Source organism: Dipodomys ordii, unplaced genomic scaffold, assembly GCF_000151885.1.
Source record: "Dipodomys ordii isolate 6190 unplaced genomic scaffold, Dord_2.0 Scaffold30, whole genome shotgun sequence".
In the NCBI taxonomy this organism is placed as follows: Eukaryota; Metazoa; Chordata; class Mammalia; order Rodentia; family Heteromyidae; genus Dipodomys; species Dipodomys ordii.
This window is the reverse complement of record NW_012267246.1, coordinates 15,657,032-15,673,164: the sequence shown is the minus strand read 5'-3', so window position 1 is coordinate 15,673,164 and position 16,133 is coordinate 15,657,032. Positions and strand designations below refer to the sequence as shown.

General features: G+C 35.7%; 1 pseudogene; it reads left to right on the top strand.

Moving 5' to 3' along the window:
* Positions 1-7,172: 7,172 nt before the first annotated feature.
* LOC105985571 overlaps positions 7,173-16,133 on the top strand; it is a 30,625-nt pseudogene continuing 21,664 nt past the window's right edge.

Below are 16,133 nucleotides of genomic sequence, written 5' to 3'. Positions count from 1 at the left end.
ATATAAAGCTAGGGAAACCTAGTATGGCTTTTGAGATATGATCCGGATTTTCATATACATATCTATATAGATGTATGCATATATATTCATATTGAATGGCACATTACTGTTACCTCTTGGCAAAATAGTTGCTCTGTTAGGCACCTTAGCTATGGAACCCTTGTATTGCTCTGCCTGTATTTGTCATAATAAATGGACATCTTCCAGTCTTGATCATATTTGGACTTTAGCAGAACTACAGAGGATAAACTCCAAAAGTAACAGACTGTCACATATGAAGAGGGTGTGATTTGCAAAATTAGTGACAGAATGCTGAATCTGGAAATAGATCTACAAGGATCCCATGCATCATTCTGTCACATTGTGATTGTTGACAAATAGTTTACTTTTCTGTATCTTTATTCTCTTATCTGGAAATTAGAGATAATTCTTCCTAGCCCATGGCTAGGAAATCTGATCATAGCACATTGTATATTCATATGGCAAATATTATAAATAAAAGATGAGTTAATCCATTGAAAGGACATTGAACACTACTAGTACTATATTACCAAATAATTTTAGATATTATTTATTAATATAATAGTAAAGCTATTAATAAAGGTTGTACATATAAGGAAAATATTAACATTTATACTTGGAAAATTATTGACTCTCAGAATATTTGAAGAAAAATAATTGATTTGTCTCTCTTACAGCCTGACCCTGAGTTTTTCTCTGCTCAAGGCTAGTTTTCTGCCTGGGCTGGCTTCTGTGATCCTCAGATCTCGGCCTCTTGAGTAGCTAGGATTACAGGCGTGAGTCACCAGTAGTCAGTGTGTATCTTTAAAAAAAATTAAATCATATTTGACTAACATTAGCCAGATTGTTTACAAATTATTCTCTAATAAAGATGTAACAGGTTGTCAATGACTCACTTTAAGTGGTAGCTTCACATTATATGATAAAAAAATCATTCACTTACTCTTCTAAGAAACAATTTTTAAAAAACAGTATTTGAAGAACACAGAATATAACCTGCTTTGCAGTGGATCCAATTTATTTTTCTATCATATTTTAGATCTAGTTTTAAAACAAATGGAAAACTAAGAAGATAATTTATAAAGTTTTAATGTTGGGAAGTTTTCTTTAAGTTGCAATTAAATAGTTGAAATGACAAGTAAATATTCTAGCATATGTTTAGTGAAAAACATAGATACATTCTTTCTTTGAAACTCTCCTACTGAACATAGACATCTTACATTTTTCTAGGAAAAACCTACTTGCTAAGATCAAATTTAAAGTAACATTTGTGTAGGAATTATAATTTTGTGGATATATCAGTTCATTATGGATATATCAGAGGAACACATTGCTGATTTCATTTGTGCTGTAAACTCACTTCCTCTAAGTGAAGATCTTTTCATTTTCCCTTGTTATAGTACTTGAAATAAAATTTGTTCTTATGAATTGAATTAGGTTTCTGTGGAATTCAACAGGCCAAGACATTGGTGAAGGCTTGTTTACTCCATTATCTCCATGACACACAGAAAACTGTTCTATCAATAACAAGGTTCTATTCATATATCACTTCAAGCAGTTTCACTGATACTGTTAATAAAAATACGAGTGGTGAGTATTGAATGGATATTTAACTATACCACTATTTGAACATTATCAATATTTTTTTCATTTTTATACTTAAATGTTTACAAAAGCAATCTCATGTGTCTTTATTAGTGTAGATGTTATTTTCCTTTAAAATTTCTTTTATATAAATTATCTGAAATTATTGCCCAGTATCCAAGTTCTCAGTGCTAGATTGAGTTGTTTAACCTACATTTATCATAGTTTTTAGCACTTGACAAAGGAGCATAGCTACAAATCACACTGCATGCTCCATTCCCAAGATGTCAGATTGTTTAAAGTCCGCCTTCTCTGATTAAGAGCTGGTGGTTACCAAGGATCAGGAAAGGCAAGCTTCGGCCCAACTAGGAGCTCCTAAATAAATCATGACTGGATCCAGATCACATACATTTGACTCCCTTCTGTAATTTGAACGGAGGAGATAGAATTGGGGAAAGGGATTTGACTCATGTCTGAGTTGATTAACAGTATTTATTGTTTGCTACTGTCTGACTACTTATATAGTACAGTCATCCTAAGGTCTAATGTTCCCTTAGGCAGTTGACATATTTGATGACATTTGGGATAAGACACAGAATAAATAAAACCATGTCAACTTGTTATATTAAAACCATAGAGAAAAGAAAAATCAATGGTTTATTTTGTTTTCCAAATACAAAAGGACACAACTCATGAAGGAAAACATGAAGAAAAAAATATTTTCCAATTTTAGGTAAAGACACAAGACAAAAGAAACACATTAAGTGCTTTTGGCTACTTGTATAGCTTTAGACGTAGATTAATGCATATCTTTATAAGAGGCCAGAGATACAACTGTAATAAATGGTGAACCATCTACTTGCCTTGCTTTCAGAAGACAGTGCTGAGTGACATTGTGTAAGTGCTGAGAGGCTGAGTGCAGGGTACAGTAGTGTAAGGAACAAAGATAGAAATGTTAAAATCACTGCAGAATCCCCCAGTGCCCAAGCAGATCAATACTGTGTAAGCCATGGACTTTTACCTCCTGTAGTCATCTTGTAAGAAAATGAAGTCAGTTCTGCTCTGATGCTTTCCCACTTTCTCAAGGAATTATCAAATGTTTCTTTTCTGAAACTTATAGCCCTTCAGAACATTAACTACTCTGGAAAGTCACTAGTTTTCGTGATCTTGACCCAAGATTTATTATTCACTTGAGGAGATTGACTATTTCTTTTCACTGTGTGTGTAAAGTTGTGATAACTAGATCAGGACCAGTGACACCCTGAATGGTGGGTAAGAATGTAAGTTTCTTCACTTTTTCCCAGCCCAGGGAAGCCCATAGTGAAGCCAAAGTGTGCTTCTAAATTAATCTCTTAGTCTCTTTAGATGTAATAGGCAATAAACAGACATGTGGGTGTTTGGCTTTCTGTCTAGGGTACACTTCCTCCATTTGTTATGTTCCTGGCCTGTGACAATGAATCTAGGGAAGGAAGTTCTTGGTGAAAGTCTCCTTGACCTTTCATTCACCTGGATATGGAGTGAAGGTACCTATCTGGGATGGGGCCAAGCACCAAGGGCTCATACTGCATTGCAATTTTTCACACTCATTGTGTTTCTGCTATCTCAATGCTTTAGCCTCTCTGTTACATTAAAGTACACTTATCATCAAGGGAAAAGGTAAGTCTCAAGAGATCTCAGACACTGTATTTGAATAACATTAAATAAACCAAACACAAGTAAGTTGCAAATGAAATTAGCACAGTCTGATCTTAAAGTTGAAAGTAAAGTAATCCCCAGATCCACTATTATTGAAACTGTAGTGTTTCTTGTTTCAACATTTTGGAATATTATAATTATGTCTTCAAATATATCTACTTAAAAAATATTGCTAGTGGGGTGTCAGTGGCTCATGCCTGTAATCCTAGGTGGCTAAGATCTGAGGACTGAAGATTTGAAGCCATCCCAGGCAGGAAAGTCTGTGAGTCTCTTGTCTCCAAATAATCACCCAAAAGCTAGAAGTGGAACTGTGGCTCGAGCTGTAGAGTTCTAGGCCCTGAAAGTTCAAGCCCTATGACTGGCACACACACAAACATACACACACACACACACACACACACACACACACACACACACACACACACACATTTTTTGTTTCTAAAGTAAAAAAGCTCATGGAGAGCAAATTTGATGGCTGTATATAACTTAATTGTTAAGACTAAAGTGATTCTTTTATTCTCCCTCAGTACTTCAAAGAAACCATAATACACATAAGCATCTGAAGCTATATGCTAATGAGATAGAATGTTCACATAAACAAGCTTAAGAAACTCTCCAAAGGGGTTCCATGCAACATAGTTGATTTTGTTTTTGCAACAATTATATGAAATAACTTTTTTTCTCTTTTTACAGGTGAAGAAATTGAAGTTGAAGTTCAGAGAGGTTAATTGATTTCACTAATAGCACACAGCTGTCAAGGGCAGAAGATGTTCTAACTTGAAAATAATTGCTCTGTAATTTAATCCAAAAGCAGTATTTCCCCATTTCTAGGTTTTGTACAAAGGAAAAAAGAAAACTGCAATTAAAAAAACAAAAAACAAAACAAACCCAAAACAATATTTGTCTTTGTTCAGCATAGAATAAAATATGGGTGTTTATAAGAGCTCATGTGCACCAGAGGAAGAAGTAGAAATAAACAAGCAATTACAATAAAATGTGATGAAAGCTAAGACTGATAATAAAGTTCCACTCAAAATGTGCAGTGTTACAAAAGAGGGGTAAACAGTGCTTTGGGGAAGTATCAAGGGAACCCTTATGGGGAGGAAATTTATGATTGGAGTTGGTAAGAAAAAATGGGCCAGGTATTAATCAAACAGAAAAATCCAAGTAGACAGGTCAGACAAACAGAGAGGTGAAACAAAGGAACTTAGACATACTGCGGTGGATGGGGTGTCCTTATGTAGTTCTGGGCTCCCCTGTGATCTGAGAGTGAGTGAAACTATAACAATAAAAACCTTCAGGAGCCTCAGAGGAAGTCCATGTCATGGTGCAGAGTTGGGATGTAATGCTTTGGTCCATAGGGAGCCATTAAAAGTTTCTTTCTCATGCTAAGCCTAAACTTCCTCCTACTATGAAGTGCACAATCATGCATTTTGATGCGAACATTCTGTTTTAAGCCAAAAAGGGACAGTTAAAAACAAACATAAGTGAATTGGGTTGGGGATAGATAGAGGAATATCTCCTGCTCTACCCTAACAGGAGACAGAAGTGATTACTTACAATTTCAATATTTTAAATGCAGCCTGAAAAAGATTGATGCAAATTTGCAGAGTGATGCTTAAATATTATTACTATCATTAGAGACAAGATACATCTACACAACCTCACACTTCATGATTATTTTTTTTTGAGAACAACTTGTATAGCAAAGAATCACACACAATTCCCCTGGAACAAGCTCAGAAAACATTGTTAAGAAGAGCTATTGGGGGCGGGGGGCAGGTTGTGCAAAGTCACAGAAATGTCCTTGAAGATCCTCAAATGGCTGGAATGATGGCTTGAACATTAGTGGATCAAAGTTAGCTGATCAATATAGCAAGAAGTCATGTTCTCTCTTCCTCTCCCAAACAAACAAGCAAATAAACAGAGCACAGTTAGGAAATATTACATGTTTTTAAATTTGAGGTAATATTCCATGTTCTTAAATTTAACTATTACTGGGATTGGGATAAAAAGGGAAGATGGATGGAAGGGATGACATTGAACAAGATGCATTGTACCAGAAACTGACATGTTGAATTGAAACCATTCTGTATAACTACTTAAAGTTAATAATAGAAAAATGAATAGATGTAGCTATCAATTTTGACCACCTGTCTCCTAGAACTTTCTGCATAGAAATTCCTCTGCTCCAAAATTCCTTCTGGCTATGACAATACTTCCTATGATAGGAAAGGTTGTTAGATATTCATAGAAACTAAGAGTAAAGGTGTTTTGCTACTTGAAGTTTTGTAAATAATGTATTTCAAGGTTAGATGAAATGGATAATATAAAAGCTATAATATTTTAATAAATAATAGAAAATCATCATGGTGAAGACATTGAAAAAATGTGTATACAGAACACATGCATATATAATACACATATACATTTGTACAACAGCAAAGTGTATGTTATCAGCAGAAGGGACCTAAAGGAAAAATGTCTAAGACAATGGTAGCTTTTTATGTTATCATATGTCTGTTTGAAAAAGTTACATTTTATTCACACACAGAGTTAGATAATGAAGGGAAGTTGAAAACGCACACTAGAAAAATTAATATAATGAATATGTAACAAGAAAAATACATTTTAGATTTTGCATTGGTTCAGCTCAAATGGATTGCAGAAATATTTGTGGAATTTTTAAGGAATTAGAAAAGGTTATACTTTAGATACGTATCCATTACTTTTGAAAACTTAAAAGCAGAGGAAAGCAGATGTTACTAAAAAGCACACAGAAAACTTTTCTTATAATGTGAACATAACAGAATAATGAACTGCATTAAAGTTGTGAAGGAAAAAGGGGGAAGGAATGAGAAAGAGTAATAGAAGGGATCAAAATACATGATATACATGTGCAGAAAGAACATAAAAAGGAGAGTGGGAACCAGAGGTGGAGAGTATGATTATATTACCATAATAATACATGCTGTTTATCTTCTCTCAACGCTTACGCTTACTAGCTTTCATTCGCTTGTTTCGTATCTTCAGGAATGAAGTGAATCACTCAGCATTAAGCAATTGAATTATGAGTGTGGCTTTATGAACATTCTCTCTAGATTGTATCTGAAGTACATTGAAATACCAACTTTCTTTCAGAGGAGTGGATCTTCCAACTCAAGTTCATTCTGAGTAGGTGATGAGGCTCCCATTGAAGGAGCTTCTTTGAGTAGGACCCTTTTTGAGACTTACTTGAGTGTTCTGTAGTTTCAGACAGCAGTAGAACATCTGATTCAGAAGTGGAAGCCTTGAATCAGACAGACCTGAAATAGAGCTCAGTTCTCTGGGTGATGCTTGAGTAGTCTTGGAGAGAGCTATTTTTTTTATGATTCACTTACATTTACCATATAAAATGGGAGGGGTCCATAGCATTTGTATCAAAGATTTGTGGTAATTGAGAATCCAAGCAAAAAAAAAAAAAGATGATATTGATGATGATGATGATGATGATGATAATTTTATTAAAACCCACAAAAAACAAAAAACGAATCATCTTTAGAAAAACACTCTGACACAAAACTGAGCTATGGTAAATATTTAATAAATTCATCTTTTATAGTAATGCTCAATTTAACATCAAACAAAACTTATCACAGTAGAAGAATTGTATTAAATAAAGAAATAACTAGAAAAAGACTTCTGGAAGATGGCAGAGGAGAAGTTGGGGGCTAGTCAAGTTCTCATGTAGAAGCCAGTTTTAGTGTTCCAGTGAATAGTCCAAGGCTAGAGAGTCACACCAAATGTGCCATCATAGTACAGAGAGTTTGGGCAAAGAGGGAAAATACAGGCAGCTTGGTTAAGGAGACAGATTTGAGCACTCACTGGTATCCATGGTGGCAGCTGCAGCAGTTGCTGCCCTGGCGGCCATATCAACAGAGATTGCCCAGAACAAAGGCACCAAAGGCCGTGTGGGAGCAGATTCTACTCACTGCCAGCAAGAACTGATAAGGAGCAGTAATCTTCATCCTGCTGACCACAGACAGTCACAGACCATGGATGGCACGGAAACCTAGGGAAAGGTGTGAGTCTTACCATATCCTCACTCCTTCTCACAGAGCAGCAGTGGGAAGGTAGCTCCTCCCCAACCACCAGAGAAGAACACTATCTTTGATACTGACAAAGACCCAGTCAGAGCAGCTAGCCTATAGCTCAGGCCTTGGAACAAGACAATAGCAGCCATTCAACAGGACAAAGGAACCTGACCTGGGGGGGCTCAGCTCCAATTAGAGGAAAGTTGTCCTTCCCAGGCAGAGAAGCTCCACCCATAGAGGAGTGACTTTCTTGACTGAGTAAACAGAGCCAGAGGCTGCCCCACTCCACTGAAGCATAGGCATTGGACCTAGCTGCAGGAGGGTAAAAGAAAAACAATTGGAAACTCAATACACATAAGTCCTGAGAATGGCTCCAGGCTGGGCTGTGTATCTCAGGAATTAGCTCTTCAGTAAAAAGCTACTGATTGCTGATAGGCCCAACTCTACACACAACCTAGCCCCATCACACACAGCACCTCCAAGCTAGAGGAAACACCCATCTCAAAGTAGGTCTCCCTCCTACTGAACTAACCTAAGAGGAGGGTCATAATGTCCCTGGTAAGGCAGAGCTTTGTTCTGCTTGCTCAAACAAACTGATTTAAGAAACCCATCTAGCCACAGGAAAAACAAACACCACAAGCAAACCAGAGACTCCACCAATAGACTGGTTACAGACACAAGGGAGAGACAAGATTCCTCTCACCCCCCCAGAAAAAAATTGAAGAACTCCTTTTTCTACCTAAGTTTAAAAAATGTTTTTATGTTGTTTTCTATTTTTTCATCATTTTTATTTTAGGTTACTTTTTGAATATTCTCCTTTTACTCTTTTCTCTTTTGGTCCTTTTTGTGTTATTTTTTGTTTTACTTAATTACTGTTCTGTTCATCCACAGATATAGACCTGTCTTTGACTATTAGACTTACCTTTCATTGTGTGCATATATTATTCAGATATCAATTACTCAATGCACAAACTCTCAGCTTTAACTCCTTTAATTGTAGTATTATTTCTTTATACTTAAATCATTTTTTAGTGTTTCATTAAAAAATTTTGTTTCATTTTGCATTTTTCTGTATCTCTCTTTGCCTTCTCATCTGTCCTTTTCCTCTCTCTGAATTTAGGTCTTGGTTATATTCCCTCTCTCTCTTTCCCACCCCACATTTCTCTAATCTTATTTTCTCCCCACAATTCTCCCTAAACCTATTAATATCTGGTCTTCTGAATCCTTTGATTTTCTCAGTCCATTGATCCCTAGTTTTTTATTGTTGAACTAGATTGTATCTGTACTCATTTTGACAATGTCAAACAACCTGTGCAACTACAGGGCTCTTGTTGATGATTGTCTTAAAATAGTGTTCTAGTGAGGAATTGTTTTTGCTTTCAAACCCAAATGGGCAGAACAAGCTGGAGAAAAATGAGAAAAATGGCAAGTACAGGTATCTCAACTCCAATTCATTATAATCAAGCAACAGAGCAGTTAATGAATAATCCAGAGGAGTTCCCAAAATGCTATATAAAAACTACTGTTAAACATGCTGAATGAAAAGATTGAAAGACTGCAATAGACTCTAAGTGAGCATAATAAGGAACTGCATGAGCATGATGAGGCTAACCAAAGATTCATACAGGAATTTTGTGTGAGGAGGCTAATCAAAGAATAACTGAGGAATAGCGTGAGCGGGATGAGAATGAACAAAGATTAATAGAGGCATTCATGGAATCCATAAACAGAAAGCTCGAGGAATCCATGGAGGCCATTCAGGGAATGCTGAATGAAGCCCAACAAAAGGAAAGGGAGTCTAATAAAACTATAACCAATCAACTAAGGGATTGGAGAATGAACACTGAAAACAAAATTAAGGGGGTAAAGAAGTCCATCCAAGATCTAAAACAAAGCTCCAACATAGAATTTGAAGCCATCAAATCTGACCAATTAGAAGGAAAGGAAATAAAAAACAAAGTAGAAAGGCTTGACAGTAGATTAGACCATGCAGAAGATCACATCTCTGGGACTGAAGAAAGCCTAGACATTATAGAACAAGAACAGACAAGTATTCAAGACAAATCCAAGAAATATGATAGATCTGTTCAACATTTAGAAGACACCATCAGAAGGCCTAATTTAAGGATAATGGGTGTAGAAGAGGGCCTAGAGACAGAAGTTAAGTGTCTAGGAAATTTATTTAACAGGATTGTAGCAGAGAACTTCTGAAACATGCAAAAAGATAGGCCAATCAGATATAAGAAGTCTTTAGAACCCCAAATAGACCAGACCAGAACAGGACATCCACAGCCACATTGTAATCCTCACATGATCAATTGAGACCAATGAAATGATGCTTAAAACTGTCAGAGAAAAAAGATCAATAATCTATAAAGGGAAACCAATCAGGATAACTTCAGATTTCTCAGCAGAGAAAATGAAAGCCTGAGAGCCTGGAATGATGTATGCCATGCCCTAAAGACAACTATCAACCAAGAATACTGTACCCAGATAAAATATCCTTCATTAGAGAAGAACAAATAAAAACCTTACACAGCAAAGAAAAACTTAAACAATGATCCCCACCAAACCAGCCCTACAAATGGTAAGTTTTCCTACAGATAGAAAACCATCATGTGCATGATAACAGCCAAGAAAGCCCCCAAACAGAGAATCCAAGAATCATAGGAAGAACCCAGTTGGCACAGCCCCCATTAAAGTGTATAACATGGCAGGAACTACCAAAAACCTCTCAGTCCTAAGTCTCAATATTAATGGACTTAGCTCCCAAATTAAGTGACAAATTGTCTTGTTGGATCAAAAAGCAAGATTCATCTATATGCTGCCATCAAGAGACACACTTTACCCACAAAATCAAACAGTCTAAAAGTGAAAGACTGGAATAAAATCTACCAAGCAAACGGCCCCAATAAACAGGTGGGGGCTGTAATCCTAATATCAGATAAAATAGATTTCAAATTAAAATTAGTGAGAAGAGATAAAGAAAGTCATTACATACTAATTAAGGGATTTCTTCTTCAAGAGGATATTATAATTCTAAATATTCACCAAATAATGGAGCACCCAAATTTAACCAAGAAATACTACTTTCCCTAAAATCCCACAAAGATACAAAGGTATGAATTATTGGGGAGTTTAACACACCACTATCCCCACTGGATAGATCAACCAGGCAAAATCTCAACAGAGAAAACTCAGACCTAAACAACTGTATAGATCAACTAGTCTTAACAGACATCTACTGAATATTTCACCCAGCAGCATCAGAATACACGTTTTTCTCAGCAGCACATGGAACATTCTCCAAAATAGACCACATTTTAGGTCACAAAGCAAATTTGTCCAAATTCAGAAACACTGAAATTAGGCTCGGCATTCTCTCACACCACAAGGGAATAAGATTAGAATTCTACACTGGAAGCCACCAAAGAAAATCCTGGAGGCTGAACAACACATTGTTGAACTACCAGTGGGTCACAGAAGAGGTTAGAAAGGAAATTCAAATTAACAAAACAATGCACAAATTACCAATTTCTCTAGGACACAGCAAAGGCAGGATGCAGAGGCAAGTTTATAGCTCTTATTTCCTACATCAACAGATTGGAGAGATGTGAAACCAACAATCTAATGTAGCAGCTGAAGCTTCTTGAAAAAGAGCAACAAGCTAAACCCCAATTTAGTAGATGGTAACAAATAATTAAAATTAAATCAGAATTAAATGAATTAGAATCCCCTCCCCCCAAAAAACAGAGAGAATCAACTAAACAAAGAGTTGGTTCTTCTAAAAAATTAACAAAATTGACAGGCCATTAGCAAATCTTATTAGAAAAAGAAGAGAACACACCCAAATAATCAAACTCAGAGATGAGAATGGAAACATAACCACAGGGAAAAAACAAGATTTAGAAATTATAAGGGGATACTTTTTAAACCTATATGCTAATAAGTTTGAGATTCTGGAAGAAATGGATTAATTTTTAGCAAATATTGACATGTTCAAATTAAACCAAGATGAGTTAAACCAACTTAATAGATCTATATCAAGCACTGAAATAGAAACAGCAATGAGAGACCTCCCACTCAAGAAAAGCACAGAACAGGATGGATTTAAGCTGAATTCTACCAGGTCTTCAAAGCAGAAATCATACCAATACTCCAACTCTTCAATAAAATTGAAAGTGAAAATTCACTACCAATCTTTTTCTATGAAGCCATCATAACCCTCATCCCAAAACCAGGCAGAGACTCATCAAAGAGAACTATAAACCCATTTCTTTGATGAATATCAATGCAAACTTCTTAACAAAATTTTGGCCAATCTACTTTAACAAGTCATCAAAAAAGTCATACACCATGATCAACAGGATTCATTTCAGGGATGCAAAACTGGTTCAATATATGCAAATCAATAAATATAATTCATCACATCAACAAGATCAAGGATAAGAATCAAATGATACCTCAATAGATGGAGAAAAAGCATCAACAAGATCTAACACCCTTTTATGATGAAAGCTAGGAATGAAGGAAACATTTCTCAGTGCAAGAAAGGCTGTGTATGACAAACCTATAGCCAGTATTATACTTAATGGTGAAAAGCTAAAGCCATTTCCTCTAAACTCAGGAACATGACAAGGTTGTCCACTCTCCATTTCTCTTCAATTCAGTATTAGAATCATTAGAGCAATAAGACAAGATGCAAACATAAAGGGGATCCAAATAGGGAAAGATGAAGTAAAATTCTCCCTCTTTGCAGATGACATGATCTTGTATTTAAAGAACCCCAGGGTCCACAACCAAATAAGTCAAGCTGATCTTCGGAGGTGGGAAGGAGGAGTTGGGGAAGTGGGGAAGGAAGGGATGGTAGAGGAAAAACAAAGGAGGAGGTAACAATGCTCGATAGGAAATGTACTCATTACCTTACTCATGTAACTGTAACACTCTGTACAGTATCTTTACAACAAAAATATATTTAATAAAAAAGAAATAGCTATAATTATTTATGTAAGAGCATGGTGTGAAGGCACAGCATTATCCTCAATGGCATTTCCATGGTTATCTTGACTGTCACAAAGCGTAGCCTACGCAACAAAAAAGAAATACATAAACAACTTTGAGCATGTGAAGTAAACCACAGCAATTAGTCAACAAAATCAGTATTGTGTCTGTGGAAGTACATTTAAAATTAAAAAAAAATATGACTAGCCTTTGTTAGGATTTGAAATGATCAAAAATCAGTATAGTTTTCTTTTTTTTTTCAGTCACAAGCAGTGATAATTGTCTAGAGTTCCTTAATTGTTTTCAATTAGTTCAGTTTGGAGGGGAAAACAGTTGTTCCCAATACAAGGAAAATAGTAAGAATAAAATTAATACAGAAAATTAAAAAGTTTTAGTGATTCTACTTTATAATTTGTTCAGTTGGCAAATAATGAACAAAATAGATAGCTTCCTTTTTCTTTGTAATATGTTAGTTGTTTTTTATATTATCTATTTTTAATTAATTATACACTTTCCAGAATCCTTTTGGGTTGTTGCATTTTAAAACTTTGATTTAGCTGAGTTGGAGTGAGAGAATGAGTATGCTTCTGTATTTATCTCTATTCAATATATGACTGGATGGACAGTTGGCTCCTGGATCTATGATTCATCTATTCCCATGCACACGTTGGAAAGCCCTTTACTTAAAAGATATACACATACTGTTGAATGACTACATCTAGCTAATTAATATAGCATTTGCCTTATATACTTTTCTTCTCTCTTTTACTGGTATTTTGAACTCAAGATTTTCATACTCACATACTCATGGCTACCTAGTATACTGTTACTTGGGCCACACCACCTGCCTGACTTTGTACTGGAACACAGATTCCATACTCAAAGAGTGGCCGGTAGTACACTGATTGCACTCTGATTTTTTGGGAAATCACTTAGTCTTTTCTAATTCTGAAAAACTTTCATTCCCTTGGCTTGGCAAATAGCAAAGCTCATTGGGAGGTGCTATAGATACATTTCTGTGATAAATAGCAAGCTCTAAATAACACTCTGTACTATACCACACCCACCTCAGTGTCATTATTTAACTATGCTTAGTCTACTACAACCAGACCTATCGTTTATGTTATAGTGCTCTGATCTGTAATATCACTATAAAAGAATCAGATGTGTTCTTTAGCAACTTGAACTAAATTGATTATTGATTCTAACAAAATAATTATTTTGAATGTCTCTCTGTCTTTTCCTTCAGCTACCTTGTCGTTTGGACTTGCAATTGCTTAGCCAAAAATTCACTGCAAATATAATACATGAGAGTATTATATTCCATTGCCATAGGGCCCAACACTCAACCAGTACTCATCTGTTCCGGTGTTATAATGTTGTAACTAATATTTCTGGCAATTTAGCCAATGTTGAATCCTCTTCAAATACAATTGTGCTGATTAATAAACCTGTCATAATAATTTTGAATAATCTGAATACCCAGTGGCAGTGACCAGTATTGAAGGCTCTCAAATGCCTCTTACACAACATGTGCCAACAGTGACTCATCAGCCCAGTGTTAGAGCTTCAGAAGGGAGATTCCCAATGTTGGCCCTTCCCTGTACACTATTTAGATGGATTCTGTGAATTAATACTACCACTAGGTTCATAGATCACATAGTGATAAAAAATTCTAGATAACTTCTGCAAACAAGCAAACAGATCATGAAACAAGAGAAAGTTATCTAAGTAGGAAAATGTAAATATTTCAGGATCATCATAAATTATGGGCTCTCAGAGGATAAGTATGTTGCTAGCCATTATCTAACCCAGAGAATGTGCAAAGCCAGGGAATTCTACCTTTTATCCTCTGGAAAAGGAATTTAGTGGGATTTTTTGATATCTTATTATCACTTATAGATTGAAAGAGATGTGCACAGGTCTCCTGGAGACTCCTGATGATTGCGGATTTTGAGGCAGCCGGATTGCTATTGGGTGTAAGCCTAGTGTTATAAACTCTCATTAGTTTTTATTCCAGAGAAACTCTAACGTGTATTTTAGTTCTAACAATCTACAAGAGATCAGAATGTAATTAATTCAGTTGTTCTAATATTGTGTTTGCTCCCCTTTATCATTTCTATATATGATTTATTGAATCCAACATAACTACTACTTAGTTTAATTAAATATGAATAAAATGTCTAAAACCATAAATATCTATATTTTCTATAAACTTAGTGGAATGGGTTTCTGAAGATCTTATCTTGGCCTAGATGGTAAGTTGGTTATTCTGGGAAACAGAGATAGAGATGGTATGAGATATGAAAGGGATGTATAAGAAAAAAAATGCTTCCAAATTGTAAGCAAGATAGAAAAAACAACTGTGCAATTTTTCTGTACAGCACGATCGCCCAAAGACTAAATTTCTAGAGTTCTCACCGCAAAGGTGATATAGTATGTGTAATAACAAATGTTATCTAGCTCAACTTGATACTTGGCCCTTTCATGATGTGCATATATTTCAAGACATTATGTTGTTATGTGCATGACATGACAAATCTGTACCTTTTTTTTTTTTTGGCCAGTTCCAGGGCTTGAACACAGGGTCTAGGCACTGACTCTGAGCTTCTTTGTGCTCAATGCTAGTGCTCTATCACTTGAGCCACAGTGCCACTTCTGGCTTTTTCTGAGTTGTTTATTGGAGATAAGAATCTCACTGACTTTTCTGCCTGGGCTGACTTTGGACTGACATTCTGAGGTCTCCGTTCCTGAGTAGCTAGGATTATAGGCATGAGCCACTGATGCCTGTTGGAATCTCTACATTTTTTGTTGTAAGAGAGAATCATGTGCCAAGCATTAAAAGTTTAAAATGTGCTATTTTAAGTTGATGGAATCCAGTGTGTCCAGGATGACAGTCGATGTTAATTTAAGTTGAAAAGATAAAAAATGGAAGGATAGACTAGGAAATAGAAGGGAGAACCATATACCTGATGCAGATCTCACATTGTGGAAGGACAGGAAGAAAAAGGAAGGCAGGTAGGATAGTCATAAGGCTTTTCTAAGGAAGTTTCAAGTAGGAATATGAGAAGGTCACTAACTAGCATCTTCTCTGTGAGAGACTTACATGAACCAGACGTTCTCCAACTCTGGTTCAGAGCAACTCAGGAGAAGTCTCACTCTCATACACAGGAGAGAGAGAGCTCCTGAACACTCAGAATATGTCTCTTCAGCAGAAACAGTGCACTTTAAAGGCTCCCATGTTCTAGAAAACAGTGAGGATGGAGGGAAAAATATAAAAATTTGAAGTACAATCCTACTTGCTATTTAGATGTTATCTGAACTTGAAAAAATTTTGTTAATCCTCTATAAAATGAAAAAAATAATGTGACTCTTATTTATTGTAAGAGAGGAGACAGGCAGACAGACAGACAAAGAGAGACAGAGACAGGGAGAAAATGAGAGAAAAAGATGTTTCTAGATTACATTCATAGTTACTAATACATTTTGGAGACATAGGAAACAAGAGACAAAAATCAGACTGTGATTGTTATCCTACAACCATTTCAGGTGTTTACAAGCTTCCCTCTGTTCTATTTCTGTATCTGTTTTGAAATGCAAATAGAATTTTCTGAGGATTATTTATTAGATATGCAAGAGTTCTGGGCACACAGGAAGTGCTATATATGTGAATATTTAATGCTATTATTCATTTGTATATGGTTATTCAGACTTACGATCTGCATCTTCTCATGTTTGTTTTGATTTGTTTTTATTTTA